Here is a 16,191-nt window from a genome sequence, read left to right as displayed (position 1 = left end):
AGATTTCCGCTGCGGTCTCATGCTGCCACACTACTGGATTGGGTCCAGTGCCATTTTTCCAGATTGCAGCGCATCCACATCGTAATATCCCTCCACCGAGATACATCACTCATCAGGAGTAAGGCTTACTGACGGAACTGTATTCAGAAACGTTCACCAGTTAGGTATGTTTACAATCTCTGAAGAACATTGTTCTTCGTCTACTTGTTCTTCATCTGCTTCAGAGTGCAGATTCTTACCTCGGACAGTGAGGTGCACAAGTAGTAGAAGACTTTGGCTCTTGTTCCATGTCATAGAAAGCTGGCAGGTGAACGAGCCCTGTGCAGCCAGAGGCAGGTTCTCGATACTCACAGCTGCACGTTTTGAGATGACCGTGAGCTGTCCAAGCGTCGGGGCCAGCTGCTGGATCCTCTGTCTTTCCCAAATCATACACCACAGCTCTTATGCTTCAGTTCCGGCATGGTGAGCTCCATATGTACTCTCAGGTAGTGGGACCGCATCCCAGGATCACCGCTTTGCCCACCACTCCATACACACGGTGTGCCTGGTACACCACCTCCCATTTGGGATTGATCTCCACCCTGAAAGGGGGAGAGGATACCCTGACATGCAAGCGTGTGTTGTGCATGTGTGTGTGTGTGTGTGTGTTGTGTGTGTGTGTGTGGTGTGTTGTGTGTGTGTGTGTGTGGTTTTGTGAGTGTGTGTGTGTGTGGTGTGTGTGTTTGGTGTGTGTGGTGTGTGTTTGTGAGTGTGTGTGCATGTGTGTGTGTGTGGTGTGGGGTGTGTGTGTGTGGTGTGTGGTGTGTGTGTGTGTGTTTGTGTTTGTTGTGTTTGTGTGTCTGTGTGCCCTGCCAGTTTCAGTTACAGGATTGATTACACTGTAGCTTTACAGGTATTCCAAAACAGTAACTGGATTAGTCAAATTATTTTCCTGTCTTGTTCATTCATCAACTATCTTAGCTTTTCTTCGCTATGCTCATTATCTGTTATTCCAAATTGACTTCCAGTACATGTTCTGCTGTTACAAAAACATCAGACAAAACTCCTTACATCTGTAAAATAATATGTACTATTTTTTTCCAGTTTTTATTCTATTTTCTTAGAATTAGAACCTGACTGATAAATTGGCCAGGCCAATATATCTATTCAGATAGCTCATGTGATATATTGGGATCAGTTCATGTTTTGAGTACCAAAGTGACAACAATTGCAGTACAGAATGTCAATTTTACATTTAGAAACTGTAATGCCATTATATTTTTTCACCAAGAACATGACAATGTTTGTATTTAACTGTTGAATGTCACACTAACATTAGGTCACAAATTTGTGATCCTTATCAAAAGATCTGTTGGTTGTATATACATTTATAAAAAAGAATATTGTTATATTTTGTTTGGAATTCTCAGCCTCATATCAAGAATCTGCTGTGCCATACTTCCAATCTTAATTTGAATACAACGATTCTATTTAAAGTCTATATAATGATAATATTTTTGTCTTAATATGTTCATCAAACTTTAAATCATTTTATGGAAAACATTCTAACTGCTACTAGATAAGGCAATTGAATGTAAAGCTATTGGAAACCCCTTACCATATGAGTAAAGGGTGAGCATTGTGGTGGGTAGAAATAAAAAGCCACCCTAGCAGTTGGGCCACCATGGTATCATGATGATCCTATCCAAAACCCTTTACTCCAAAAATGTAGCAGAGATGATAAAACGGTCCAGCCGGACTACACAAACTGCTTGTATAAGGCTTCCCTGAGATGCCCTGGTTGTGTCTTTTCTTTCTCTGACCCAGAAGTTTCTTGGAGAATGTAGTGTTGCATGCACTGACTGATTAGACTGAGAGTAGGAAGGGACGTAGGGTAACTAAACTGATTGGGCTAAATTATCATGTGTTCTTCTTTTCTCTCTATCCCTCTAGCCTTCTTTCTTTCTCCTGCGGGGTTAGAATACACGTGATACTGTGCTCCATCAATTATACAAAACAAGACATATAGATGGACAGTTTACCCGCCACACACACGCATGCACTTATGCACACACCCTGAAACGGAACATGGGCCTTCCTCCACATAGGCCGTCCCGTTTATCTGCACTTAAAACACATTTTCACCCTATTATCTGGTGTGTGTGATAAAAAGTGGGAATGGTGATGATTACTAATGCAGATATAAACAGTCATCTTTAAAATAGGAGGTTTAAAAGGGTTTATAATTGTCTAAGATCTTTTTTTGCCCTTTGTTTCAATACAAGTTTAACAAAAAAGTTGTATATACTACACAAACGACAAAACCTGTTTTTCCCTCTATTTCTAGTGATCTTTGGCACATTATGGAAGCTCCAGACTTTAATTTAAGAGTCACGTAAGGACCAGAGGGCAGCGTAACGCTATCGGATGGGATTAGATTAAATAGATTTGAAATCTGGCATCTTTCAGCAGTGGTCTGTATTTCCTCACCAGCAACATGCCCTGGCCATGACACTGACTGGCCTCCATTTAAAGATCTAAAGTTACCGCAAAGATTGCTGACCTGCCCATACACATTCTCATCCCCTGAACTACTTTTCTAAATCAGTGTTATTAATAACCTAATGTGAGTAATGTGTTGAGAAAAGAGAAAAGAGAAGAGGAACTGTTAAGTGGAGCCATAACCATGTATATGAGCGTGCATCATGAATGAATGCAGGACAGAGATCAGTTTTTCCTCACTTTCCAAAGACAGAAATGCAGCAGAGTCCAAATGAGTCAGCCACTTACCACAAAGGGCTGTAGTTTATCACACCAAATATTAAAAAAATAATAAAGCAATACTTAAATGGCATAAAGGTATACCGTGCATCATAGGTTGGAATAGGAGGAATAGTCAAAAACTTTTTTCTTCACACTGAAATGCATGTTAAATCCTTTTTATTTTTTTTAAGCCTAGCATGCTCTTTGTATGTAGCTATGTCTTTATCTTAAAAAAAATAAACATTCACTTAAATGAAAGTAAACACACATAATAAATCTTGAATGCCTCTTTGAGTTTCCTAGGCCTCTTCCGAGATTCAATGGCGCAGTTATCAGAATGCATATATTGTTTGGTGTAGAGTGTTATAGGAAATCTGATTGGTTTCAATGCACAAATATGTGAAAGCAAGACAAACTAGCAGCCTTCTGATAGTGACTGATTGCTCTCTGAGCCTCGGCATGAAGCTCACTGGCATGAAAGATGCGAGCTAGAGAGAAAAGGATATGTGAAGAGAAAACCAACTCGTGCATATTGAGCTAGCCGCTGACTAAAGCTGAACATCAAGGCTGGACAGTCGTGTAATGCCCCATGAGACTGGAACATTTGATCTGTACTACTAGTTGCTCAGGGAAAATACCCTTTGTACGTTCTGTCTGACTCTGACAGAAAGTATAAGGTATTTTCTAAATTTCTCTTAAGCTCCCATAACGACTTTACTCATTGAGAATAGTAGCCAAACGTAAAAAATATTTTTAAATATGTGTTATCTTTGCAGCTGCTTGCAGAGAGGGAGTTCATCTCAGGCCATGTTCATGATGATTAAAAAAATCAATGACAGATCACTGTAGTGGACTGTGTATGTAGGCCATAACTAGGTCAGGGCGTACCAGATTATGTTTATAGGATTAGTATCTTATGCAAAAATGGTAACTATAGTACTGAATAATTGGTGGAACAAGACTATGAGTCTCAGACAGGCTAGCAGTCTGTGAAGCTGTAGGCACAGCAGTGCTTTGAGCTCAATGCTAACGTTAGCAAGCTAGCAATGACATTAGCATACGTTTAGTATTTAGCATGTATAATGTTTACCATATTGCCATTTAGTTTGTGTGTTAGCATGCAAACGCTTGCTTCTTAGCACAAGATGTAAAAACATGTCAAGCAATCTATCAAATAGTTCCAACTTTCAATCTGGACCAAAATGGTGGATTACCAATGACCACATGCCATCCATCGAGCCCTGCTAGCATGAAATCATACCAGATTAGAAATACCTCCAATGAAATATCCAACAGAAATGCTTCTATAGATTATTAAAAAAAGTGTAAGTGACTTTTAAATGTTGGTGAATATTACATAAGAACGTTCCAATGCCGCCCTGAGAAAGAGTATATTCAAGTAAAGAAGAGAAGAAGAGTTGGTATAGTTTTGTGGTTTTCAGTCACTGTTGATACAGTTTACATAATAATTTTATTTAAATGTGAAAAATTGAAGCTCATCCAACAAACCAGTGTTAATGTACATAATCCCAGATGCCACACATAAAACATCAATTTCATATCCAACAAAATTTTTCAGTAATAAATGTTTTTTTAAATTTTTTTTCTTGGCAAGAAAACATAAACATACAAAATACAACACAGTAAATAGAACAGGAGGTTAAAACCAAATGGGGAGGTCTGCGTTTCTCACTAAAGGTCATGAGTATACCCAGGATAAAGAGTGGCTTAGAGTAAAATAGGAAATTATAATCTTTTTTTTCTGTATTTCTATTTTTTTTTTTTTTTTTACAAAATAATACCATAGAGGATTAAGTAAGGGGTCAACCACATTGGACTCAGAGATATCCAATAAAGTAATACATCCATGCATATAAAATTTTTCAAATGACAGTCCAAATCATCTTAACTTGATCTTCTATCTCCACACCTAAAACATGTTTCACAATCTTCCTTTTTAATAATAGATACACAATAAAAGAGAAAATGCTTCAAACCTGGACTTAATTTTAAGTCCAACAATAAAGCTGCATTGTTCTTTGACTCCCAGTGCTATCCACAATGAGCAAGGTTAACCAAATTTTTCCAGCCTTCCTTAGGAAATGTTAGAGTTATATTGGGTCATTTCATCGGACTCGCTTTACAGGTTTTAGTTTTTGACGAGGTTGTTTCAGACGTACTGCTCTTTGGAAAAGTGTACGCCACCACTCCCAGGGGGAGAAAGCCAGGCTGGTACCAGGGGTACGCTAAAGATGGCTGGGTTGTTGAAGGAGGAAGAGGAGGGAGGAAGTGTTTTTTGGCGTGTTGGTGCCGCTGCTGCTGGTTGCGTAGTCGGTTGGTGAGGTTGTAGGGGTGTTGGGGCAGAAATGAGAGAGGAGGCTTGATGGGAGGGGAGTAGGGCTCTGGGTAGTCCCTTTTGCAGGCCAGTCTGTAGCTATACATATCTGCTGTGTTTGGACGCTCTTCATAAACCGCCCCGGGTGCTGTGGGAAATGGATACATTAAAAATGTATCAAAATTAGAAACAAACACATACCCCTACCCAGATATCTGATCGGCACATGTTTAGTATGTACTTAAAGTACCCTGTAAAGTTACGACCTCCTATAGTGCTAGTATGGACGTCTCTGTTCCCTTAAAAGATCAGCACTGTTCAGACGGTTTGGAACTGGCCAACACGCAATTCACATTCATGCAAAGCACTCCCTGACAAATCCTCTGATCACACAGATTCTCTCTAAATGAGTTGTTAGCAACATTTTGCAGTTATAAATGCTGTTAAGACCAAGCCTTTACATACATCTATACATAACGCATACAGATCTTCCATATGTTCCACATAAAGAACAGTTGTAACGATAATTTACGAGTACAGTGCATTTATCTAACATCAAATCTGAATCAAAAGCTGATCTCTTTGTAGAGTTGCATAGATTCTTGCTGCAAATGCCATGATAATAAACAGTTCTGTACAAAATCTCCACTTAAGCCCACTGGCAACTCTTTGAACGTGATTACAAACACAACACAAAGGTTACCGGATATCATCTGCTGGTCTTTTCCTTATGGCTGGACATTTTTTCTGGACGGAGAGTCATCTGCTCCAGAGATATAAGTTAGATGATATGATGGTAACAGAGGATACAAACATGTTGGGATGTTAGAGAGCTAATGGCGGTTACTTACAGGAGTCGCCTTTTCTACTTTCTTATTTTGAGCACCAGGACTGTGACGGTAATGCCCATAACACTCCGGCAGCCAGTAATAAGGCGACTCGCTGATGACATCACCCTTGCTATCTGCGGTAGAGGCTTTTCTACAGAAAAACACACAAACCTCATAAAAAAATCACACAGACACATTTCTTGTTTCAGTAGTCAAGTGTAAATCAAATGACCCCAGACTCCGGTGAACGTACCTGTAATGCTGACCTCCCAGAGCCCGATCGTGTCCAATGCTGTTGTGTTCATCACACATAGGTGCCTTTCAGGTCATATGTGCCGGCCCTTTAAGGGTAGGACGTTGTCTCGAATCTCAGCATTGCTCGGTAAGGAGCCATTACTCCGGCAAAAATACAGAAAAGTTGTGAAACTAAGAGTCTCGTCAATCAACATAACTTTCATTTAACATGCAGTGCCCTATACATTTGCGACCTCTACTTGCTTGTTTTTGTGATCTAATCAAACCAGCAGAAGCACAATTTCCCAATAAAAATAAAGTGACTTTTGGGAATTCTGGAATTATCCCATTTCAACGAGACAGTATTGACAAAACGGAATAGACAAAGCAAAGGAAAGCAATGTGTTGTTTTTGGCTGCATTTGTTGTCATAGAAACGAAAATTAAGTACATATTGCTGAAGAATGAGCAACAATGTTGCTGGGAAGGATGGACCACAACCATCCCTTGATCCATTGTAATAGGTGATATCACTAGGAATAGTAAATGTGATTGAAAAACCAAACAACAAGTTATACTCACAGTCCCACTGATACAGAGGACAGCCGGTTGGCATCAGCTTGGCAGCTAGCTGGACATTCTCGGTTCAGGTCCAGTTTCCATCAAACCCTCCACCGAAACGTCTGGCTCAATCGGGTACAAAACGAACACAAACAAATAACGGAAATTGCTTGTAATAGTGTTAATATTTTTACTGTATGGTTATGAAACGTCTGGCTCATCTGGTACCAAAACGAACACAAACAAATAACGAAATGCGCTTGTAATAGTGTTTTATTTTACCTGCATAGGATGAGCTTGAAAAGACTTACACACTGATATCGGGGTAACGCTGTCAGTGAGACTCCTCGTTGTAGGTGGTGACGCAGGTAAGCGTCTCCTTGTGTGTTTCTCGGCTGGCACCAAAATGTAGTCACTCTGGACAGTGAACGTACGTCTGAGTTCCTGTACTCCCGGGTGGTCACTTCTCCCCGGCACCTGTCTCCCAATCACTCAGATCAACGGTGGAATCAGGTCACGACACAGAGAGACACGGATGTAGGCTGACTTGTAGTTAGTGAGATTAACAACTAGGCAAAAGGTCAGTACACATAACGTAATAAATTTTAAAAAGGTAGGGTGAAAGAGAGGAAACCTCCGTCTTCCACTAAAGCACACACCACACACCACACACCAGACCCACACCTATAGTACTGGGTGGTTTTCCATTGCAGCGACGCAGGTGGCCACGGGAGTTTTCACATGGTGAACGAGCAACCAGCGTCGGCGTGGACAGAGTCATCTGAGTTGTTGGGCGAACTGACGTGAGTAAAATATACCCAAACATAGGTAATTTACATTCATGTTTTTAAAGCATGATAATATTGCTAATGTTTAACTTATGGCAGCCTATTCAAGGCAGACAGGAAAGCTATACTTGACTCTACAGACTAATATGAACAGCAGTCACCTCATTAACATTTTTGGGAATAAGCCACTCTTGTGTGGTACATTCAGTATGCGATTTAAGTGGGGTGCCATCTCCTTGTTACAAATTACCAAGATGCATGCCCACTGTACAATATGTCCTTTTCTGCCCTAGGGGTCTTGTACAGGTTTCTCAATTAAAACAACTTTTTGATGACTTGCATTCAAAAGTATGGGATCATAGGATTGTTGTCTTCACACCACAATTCTGCTGAAATGTGTCTGTTACTGACATTGTAAGGTATTAAAGTTGTTTTACGTTATATTTAGTAATGTCTATAATGTTTTGTCATTCTAATGAAAAAGCTGCAGTGTTCCCACATAACTTAAATACTTAGATTCTATTTGGTGTGTAGCTGAACAAGTTAGCAAGCTAACATTAGCCAGCTAAAACACCCAATATCACAATATATTTTACATGTCGCTGTTACTCTCCAATTTCTCTGCATTAGGTGAAGGGTTTTTGTACCCCCATTGTGGGAGACTTAGTTCGCCAGTGGGGGTTAAGATAATGTACAAAACAAACAAAATACATAACATATGTATAGTCATTGTTATACATTTTAATGCAGAACCTCCATCTTATATATTTCTCTGACTAAGGGTTTGTCACATTAGAATCTAGGGCAGTGACCATGGCTCTGAATAGCAGTAGCCGTACTGGGCTGTGTATTCTAAATCATGGCGCTGTCCTTGGTGCTGAGTGCAGACAATTAGCAATTGCGGCTCCTGTCTTCTGTCAGTGTTTGTCTTGGTTCTTTTATATTCTCTTACATTAGCTTAATAGTTTTAGCTGGTGGTTTCTTAGCTTATCATAAAGATGTGTGACAAGGGTCAAACTGCTGAGGTGTATTGCTTTACATTTAACATCTCCATCATGTGTACTGTTATTTCACTGAGATAAGATCATCACAAATTTTGCCTTACCATAGACAGAGGTTTACAGTGTTTACTCGGTTGCCTGCAGGGAACGTGTGTATTCACAGATGTAGGTGACTCGTCAGAAAGGCGGAGCGAGGAGAAAGTGATGGTGGTGTCCCTTCCAGATCGGAGTCCGCCGCTCACTCTGCTAGATTCTTGAAGTGACACTGTCTCTGTAGGGCGGGGCCACAGACACACCCAGGGAGGGATTTGAAATTGCCACTTTCTGCTTAGTGCCATTCACCAGTTTCTGCCATGTTACCTTGATAGAAGGATGAATTAATGAAAATAAATGATGAGGGGAAATGTAAAAGACCTCTGTATGAACCCTGAAACTGTTCTATTAGTTATGTAATTTGAGTGGGCAGTGGTTTTGGCCAATTAACTTAGGCAGATTGCATATTCTGTTTTTCATTATTAATGTCCATTTTAAAAAGAGCAAACCACAAGTTAGCAGCCAGTGATTTACGTTTTTGCATATGGGATTAATTATTCTAATTGGTAAGCAGTTCAGATCAGGACTTTCTTAATGCATTGCCTTACTGAAATGAAAATGACTTCCTTGTGTGATTTGGAAATTGTAGCCAATATAAATAATATTATTGTTGGCTTACACAGGCAAAATGGCTGTAATGGTCCTTAAAGTATTTTGACAGAAAAACGTATTGTTTTAAATATCTGTTTAACATGTAAATCTAAATTTGGCCCTTTTGTCTTGTAAGTGTACTCTAATGAATAAACTCTACGGCATGTGAAATCTAGCTCTAATTTTCTTTCTGTGCCATTTCTAGTGTTTTATAATGTGGTCTCCTTTCCACAGAGACTGACTGATAGACTTTTGTAGATAAGCAGAACCGTTTTACATCACTGAAGTAAACGGTCATTGTCGAATTTGAATTGATTTGAATTAATGATAATGTCTGGAAACCGGAATAGTTTCTTTGGCCATCGGGGGCAATGAACAAGTTTCATCACACATTGACATACCATTAACTTTTAAGTTGATATGGCAAAGTTGTTGCAACCATCTCCACCTGATGAATGTAAGTTTTCACTCACTCTGTTTTTGGTCTCTACCAACTCCAAAAGTAAATATCTGTCTCTTTTGCTGCTAAATGTATCCTGGGTATGAAGATAAATATTTGTTATTTTATGTTTCAATCCTGCATTCACGTGGGTGTATCCCAGTTGACAACTGTCTTTTACATTTATATTATAATACCTTGAGAGATCTTTGACAGGCAGAGCTTTTGATGAACCGACAACGAAGATCCACCTTTGAGCCCAAATCCCCACTCCATCATCCATTCACAGTCGGCCATTCTTCCTGGATGTAAAACACAATGCGGTAAAGACATAAACACACTTTTACCCATGCACACCAAATACACCCAAGGCATCTCAGACTGACATCTCTTAGCGTTTCACTGTCAGCACATGATGTCAGCTCAGCTGTCAAGGTAATGCCATTTTAGCAGCGTGAGAGGTGGGCTGAGGTCAAAGGTTTTGGTTAAGTGAGTATAATAAGCCACTGACTTTTTGAACCCTCCAACAACTCCACAGCATCATTAAACCGTTTCACTATGTGAGACATGTGTCTTTACTTTTGTTTGTCGGATACCTTTAAAGACGTCCGGTGTTAATCAGGTCGTTTGATAAAGAATACATGTTACAGTTGGTATTGCATGATGCAGATGAGGAACAAAGTTGTACACTAAACAACCAGCCGAAAACAATGGCTGCTCTCATCTCTACACCTGTTAACAGTATAACACACACACACACACCACACACAACCACGAAATCTTTGTTTGCTAAATATCCATCATTGTACCCTCAGTCACCAGCCATCTTTGATTAAAATATCAAAGTCTTACATCGTATTTTTAATCATTACTAACATCTTTATGAAGAAATAATTTATTTACTTTTATAGTTAATCCATTTAAAATCCCCTCTTCCTCCTCATTAAAAGTAGCCTGTATATAATAAATATACTGTATAACTAAATAAAGATAAGTGCTTAAGAAATGGAATGCACCAGACATGCCAACTACTGCAAAGTTACTTATCGAATTTACTTGAATAACCTTGCTTAAAGTTCTAAAATGGTATTAATTTACCATAAAGTATCTTCAACAAATGTGTATTTGAATTGTAATGTTTTCAATCACTTTGTGTGTTTCTTACTTTATAAGGGACAAAACACACCTTACTCTTTTTTCCAAATTTAGGCTTGAACGTTTACTTTAAAAATCCAGACTCACAATAACAAACAAAATTTTGCAACATACAACCAACATACATTGCTTCCTAAGGGATGATCATGCCATAGTTGTTTACTTCCCAAGATTTTTATTTGGCTTCCTCTTTTTAAAAAGGAAATAATGTCACCAATAAGGCAACAGAAAATAAGACACTGGTTTGCAAATAATAGAGTAGGTTCTAATGTAAGTACGGTGTAATGTTGTGTCACTCTATAAATTGAATGATGGAAACCAATTCTCTGACATTACTGTAAAGCAGTGCTACTCTAGCTGGTTACTTTTACTTTCTCAAACATGTAATGCCACAACCAGAATTTACATGAACACAATGCTGAATTAGATTTTGAATGTACCCATACCCGGGGGATTTTCTGTTTGAAGTATTGTATTTTTTTAAACATATAAACAAGGACATTGTTCATGGTTCTTATGTAATCCAATATTCCATGTTATTAATGGATGAATATTGATCGTTCCATCAGTTTTCTGGTCTAGTCTCTACACAGAGACTAACAACACACCAGGCTGACCGCGCTAAGTCCTCTTTGGTAACCAGAAGTAATGCGTTCACAATTCACAGTCTTTTGGAATCCTACAGTATATTTCTGTCGAGACTGTGTAAGAGCTTCATTGTAGCGCATGAATTATTTATTTAAAAACCTAAAATACAATTTGTTTTGTTTTACTTTGTGGGATTTTCTAGAGTTTTGTTGAACTTAATGTGTCACAGATTGCACATCCAATGCCAGGAGCATCAGTGTACTTTGTTCTGACATGTTATCTACTTTTTTCATGTTTTCACTTAGTAAGTATAAACTGTAATAAGGTATTTTCCTTTGTTCTTTTCCAACCGACACAGCTATTGAAGTAGGCTAAAAGTTACATGCAACATTAAACCATAGTTAAAATGGCCCAACAACGACGTTTGTTTACGTAGTAATCGCCAGCTGGTGGTTGCATTCTGGGTAATGCAGGCACCAGGTTTTCTTTGCTGCAGTCATTTTTTTCTTTTTATTTTTAATTGTTCATACCTGAGGCCACACGATGTTATAGATGTCCATGCTAAACGTTGGAGACTATGATGCGCAAATTATGCTTTTGTTGTTTTATTTGGTAGACTTGTAAAATCCTGACACCCTCAACTTATGTATTCCGAATGACACACTAAAACCTTCATCAATGAGCTGTGAGAACAAGCAAAAGCCAATCAGCTGAAATACAGAGAAAATCAAGGTCGTCTTACAACCGTTGGATCATATACTGGATCAAGTATTGACCCTGAAGCTGCTACAGTTTTTGCTCTGATACAATAACTATGCTATAAAACCAATATTGTTCATTCTGGCGGCGTTGGATGGTTCAACAATAGGTCTGCTCTGGTTCCACCTAGAATAATGATGGATGTTGATGATTTCACTGGTTCACATAGATACCTGAGTAGAAAACCAGTCACCTCATTATCAACCACAATATTCAAATTCAATGATGGAAACTAAATTATGAGATTTGTTCAGAATTAATTGGAACAAAAGATTTAAAATTCCCAGAAAAAGGGCACAGATGTGTGTGTTTATGATGTTTTCCATCACTAAATGATGAAAACACATTTAGAACTATAATGATTAGAGTGTATTACATTACCTACTTATTAGATTTGTTTGGCTCATCTCATATATTAAATCTGCAGAAAAAGCATTTAACTATGCAACATCGTATTTAGGTAAAGGTTCATTTGTGCCGTTCTATCTTGATCGCTATGTCACCACACAAAATCTTCCAAATCACTGACTAAATCTCTGCAATGCTTACAATCATCAGAAATAGTCCACATCATCACATAAAGGTCAAGTACAACCTGCGCCACATTTTTTTTATTATATTAATAAGTTATATAGTTGTGGTAGTAGAGAAGGAGTTCCATGATCTCAACTGCCCACTTTATAAACTATTGTGATGGTGTTTGGGGGGTCATTGGAGGGAGAGTGCCAGCAGTGGCAGTAGATACAGCATTTAGGATCTTAAAGTGCTCTGCACATAGTCCTTTGTTGCTCTAAGGAGCTACATTATAAAAAGTTGTTGCAGACGTATTTTAAGATTAGGGTTTAATAATCTGTTTATGAACAGGTTTTTAACCTACTACCTATACATAGACATTCACGGTGTTTAACGTTTTTCCACCAGTATAATGTTGCAGAATAAACTTTTAAAAGTGTTTTTTCTAAAATGATCAAATTTCATAAATTATCTGTTTGTGTTCTGAGTCGACTTGCCATACTACAACATACGCTTATGGGATTCAGTTTGTTAACTGAGGATTTTTTTAAGAGAAGAAGTTGCTGTTTTCAAGGGGTTTCTGTGAAATTTTGGCAGGATTGAATGTAATGCCTATTAAAGGAATAATTTTTCTTCCCCACATTTTGGCAAAAACCCTGAAAAGACTGACACACTCTACGTCAGTAGGATAAGTTTGTATTACAAGCCCAGACCTATGTTAGCTTAGATTGCGCAAGCTGGAAACAGGTCGCCCTGGTTCTTTCCAACATTAACACTTTGCCATATTAGCAAGAGTGGTATTAACCCTCGGCCATCTTCTAGCCTTAGTCTTGTGGAACAAACGTAAAAAAAACATGCTCAGTAAAACAGAACAGCCAAGTCAGTTGTTGTAATTTCTTCTTATCCATTTTTTTTCATTGCTTTGGTGACTAATTATCCACATGGTTGTACAAATATTAAAAATACGTTAAATGTATCAAATACTTTTACTTGGGTCCAAGCACCCTATCCTTTACAAACACACATCAACCACACACACCCACACACACACACACATACACACACACACCACACACTCCCACGTGGTGTACCCCCTGAGTTCTGTGGACTGACTGATAGGGGCTTTACGTTAGGGCAGACAGCGACCTTTTAGACCCAAACACCCCCCACCCCCACCTACTACACACACACACACACACACACATCACACACGACCCTTCATATCTTTTGGTCCCAATCTCTTTCACCTTCCTCGTTGCTGCTGTGTCTATTCAGGTCCATCCACCTTCTTCTATTGTTTAGACAATCGGAAATATACTCACTAGCCCACTGACAACAGGTGGAACGTAACAGAACAATATCGCTATTGTTTCCTATAGTGAATGTGCAACATGCAGAAAAACAGACAAGAAGCACACAGTGGGTGTTGGCTTTTCTTTTCTATCCTGTGTGGATATCCTCCATCATTCTCATAAGTGGCAGCCATTTGTAAAGCTTTTCTTGTATGTCGTGGAGTTTATCAGAGGACGTGAAGGTTTTGCGGAGGCTTTTTGGTAACGGGTTTACAGATTTGGGAAAACACAAAAAAAAGGTTTGATACTTTTTTACCTTTATTTACTAACAGAAAAGACTCCGTGTGTGGAAGAGCTGGGTCACTCTGACCAAGAGTTTCACTCCTAGTAAACAACCTAAACTAGGGCACCAAAACAATTGAACATAAGTTTTGGGCTTATTCGTCACTCCTGACGATTTACGTATTTTAATGTATGACACAGAGTACGTGTTTCATATTATTTTATTTAAGTGTTATATAAATATAAATCAATCATAATGGCATAAGACTCCAGATCTGTTACACATAATAAAGATTTTCACATCAACGCCATAATACATCTACATTTGCACACATGATCTAACTAGGCACTGTTGGGTGGGGAGTTGCTATGGACGAAAGTACACACCGGCGACCCACATGGCAGAATCAACATACGTTTAACCATGTATCCGGCTATTCAAATAGCTCGTTTACTGTATTTGCGGGGTGCACATGTTCCACTCATAACAAGTTCCTTCCCCAGACACAGTTTGCAGAACCACCGTCACGCATCTTGGCAGCGGAAGTGATTGGATTGGTTAAAAGAAATGCAAAAACAACCAAGAGGTTTTCCTACTATTGCAGCAAGTAACACTGTAACACATCCTGTTAATTACAGTAAAGAATAGACATGCTCATTTTCTGCTCTTTTAATGTATTTTACAGTGTAACACTGAAATCTTCGTCCCGCTTCTGAAAAATGTAATATAAAATGATTGGCAAGAAATGGCCTTTGGCTGTATTAGCCATTTATTCAGCCAATAAACATCAAACACAAATAGGACATTTGTGAAGATCCTTAAAACCTTACTTAACTTATAATGCCATATGAAAATACTGCCATTTGGATAAAAAAAAAAACACTCAGATCACAACATTTCCTGATAATAGACACAATCACACCAAGACAAACTAGAACTGCTACAATTTGACTGAACAGAACTAAAGCGGAAAGAACAGGACATCGTTGTGTGGCGAGGGCTTTCGACATGAAGCCCACAACAAGTCCAAGACGTATCTTGATGAGGGTTGCTATATGGGAGCACACTAGTGCCTTTTTATGGACCCCATACGTCTCTTTGAACATCACCTTCCTAAGTTGACTTTGTTTTACTCTCGGATGATTTCAAGAAAGTGACTAAAATGTAATACCAGAGAATAGATGTAAGCATGTCAGGCTTTGGTAATGTTAAGGGTTGCTTGCACTTAATACAGACCACATAATATTCTACAAATAGAACGTTCAACAATGTTTTCTCATGAAAAGGACCTACTGGTCTTATAAATCTGATAAAATATATAACTGTAGAACTTATTTTCTAAAAAATGAGCACTAAAATATTAATTACAACAGAGACGTGAACATATGTGAACTCGTTTTGAGTTGTTACTGCAAATCATTTGAACTATAGAGGGGTGCCCCCTGTTTTACGCAGAACAAGGATACTTTGCAAGCAGTTTTAGCAGACCACTTTTAGGACTTTGGTAGTACTAAACTCAAATATAAAATACCACAACATGCTATCTCAACTAGCTAACAAAACTTGTCTACAAAACATGAGGTGCCGTGCTTGCAAAAAAAACAAAAAACAGTTATACAAATGCAAATTAATCACAATGAACAAACCAGTGGTACGCCTGAATTAGTAAAAACACAATTACTATTAAATTACCTTTAGCAGCAGGATGGCTGCCTAGGTGCGTGTAGTATGTAACAACAAGTGGGTGATGCGCGCCACAACTCTGTGCTGTCCAGCAGAGTCACTCCACAATTCTCTCATTTCTCTCTTTCTCTTCTTCTATGTCGTTGTGACGTTATTTGTATTAAATTCCTGGTTGTACATTATGAGTTTTTTGCCAATGCCAAAGTAATTTAAAACGTTGTTGTGGTGACTCAACCTTGGCTATCTAGAACAAGATAAAAAATACTGCATATCCGTTAAATTGATACAACAGCTTGCTGTATCTA

The 16,191-nt window shown here is 38.6% G+C and overlaps 1 pseudogene; it reads right to left on the bottom strand.

Annotated features, from left to right (window-relative positions):
• Positions 1–481: 481 nt before the first annotated feature.
• Positions 482–12,313, bottom strand: LOC116700894 (nectin-1-like; annotated as a pseudogene).
• Between the last annotated feature and the right edge of the window lie 3,878 nt (positions 12,314–16,191).

This window comes from Etheostoma spectabile, chromosome 13 (assembly GCF_008692095.1).
Source record: "Etheostoma spectabile isolate EspeVRDwgs_2016 chromosome 13, UIUC_Espe_1.0, whole genome shotgun sequence".
NCBI lineage: Eukaryota > Metazoa > Chordata > Actinopteri > Perciformes > Percidae > Etheostoma > Etheostoma spectabile.
This window is presented reverse-complemented; position numbering and strand designations above follow the sequence as displayed.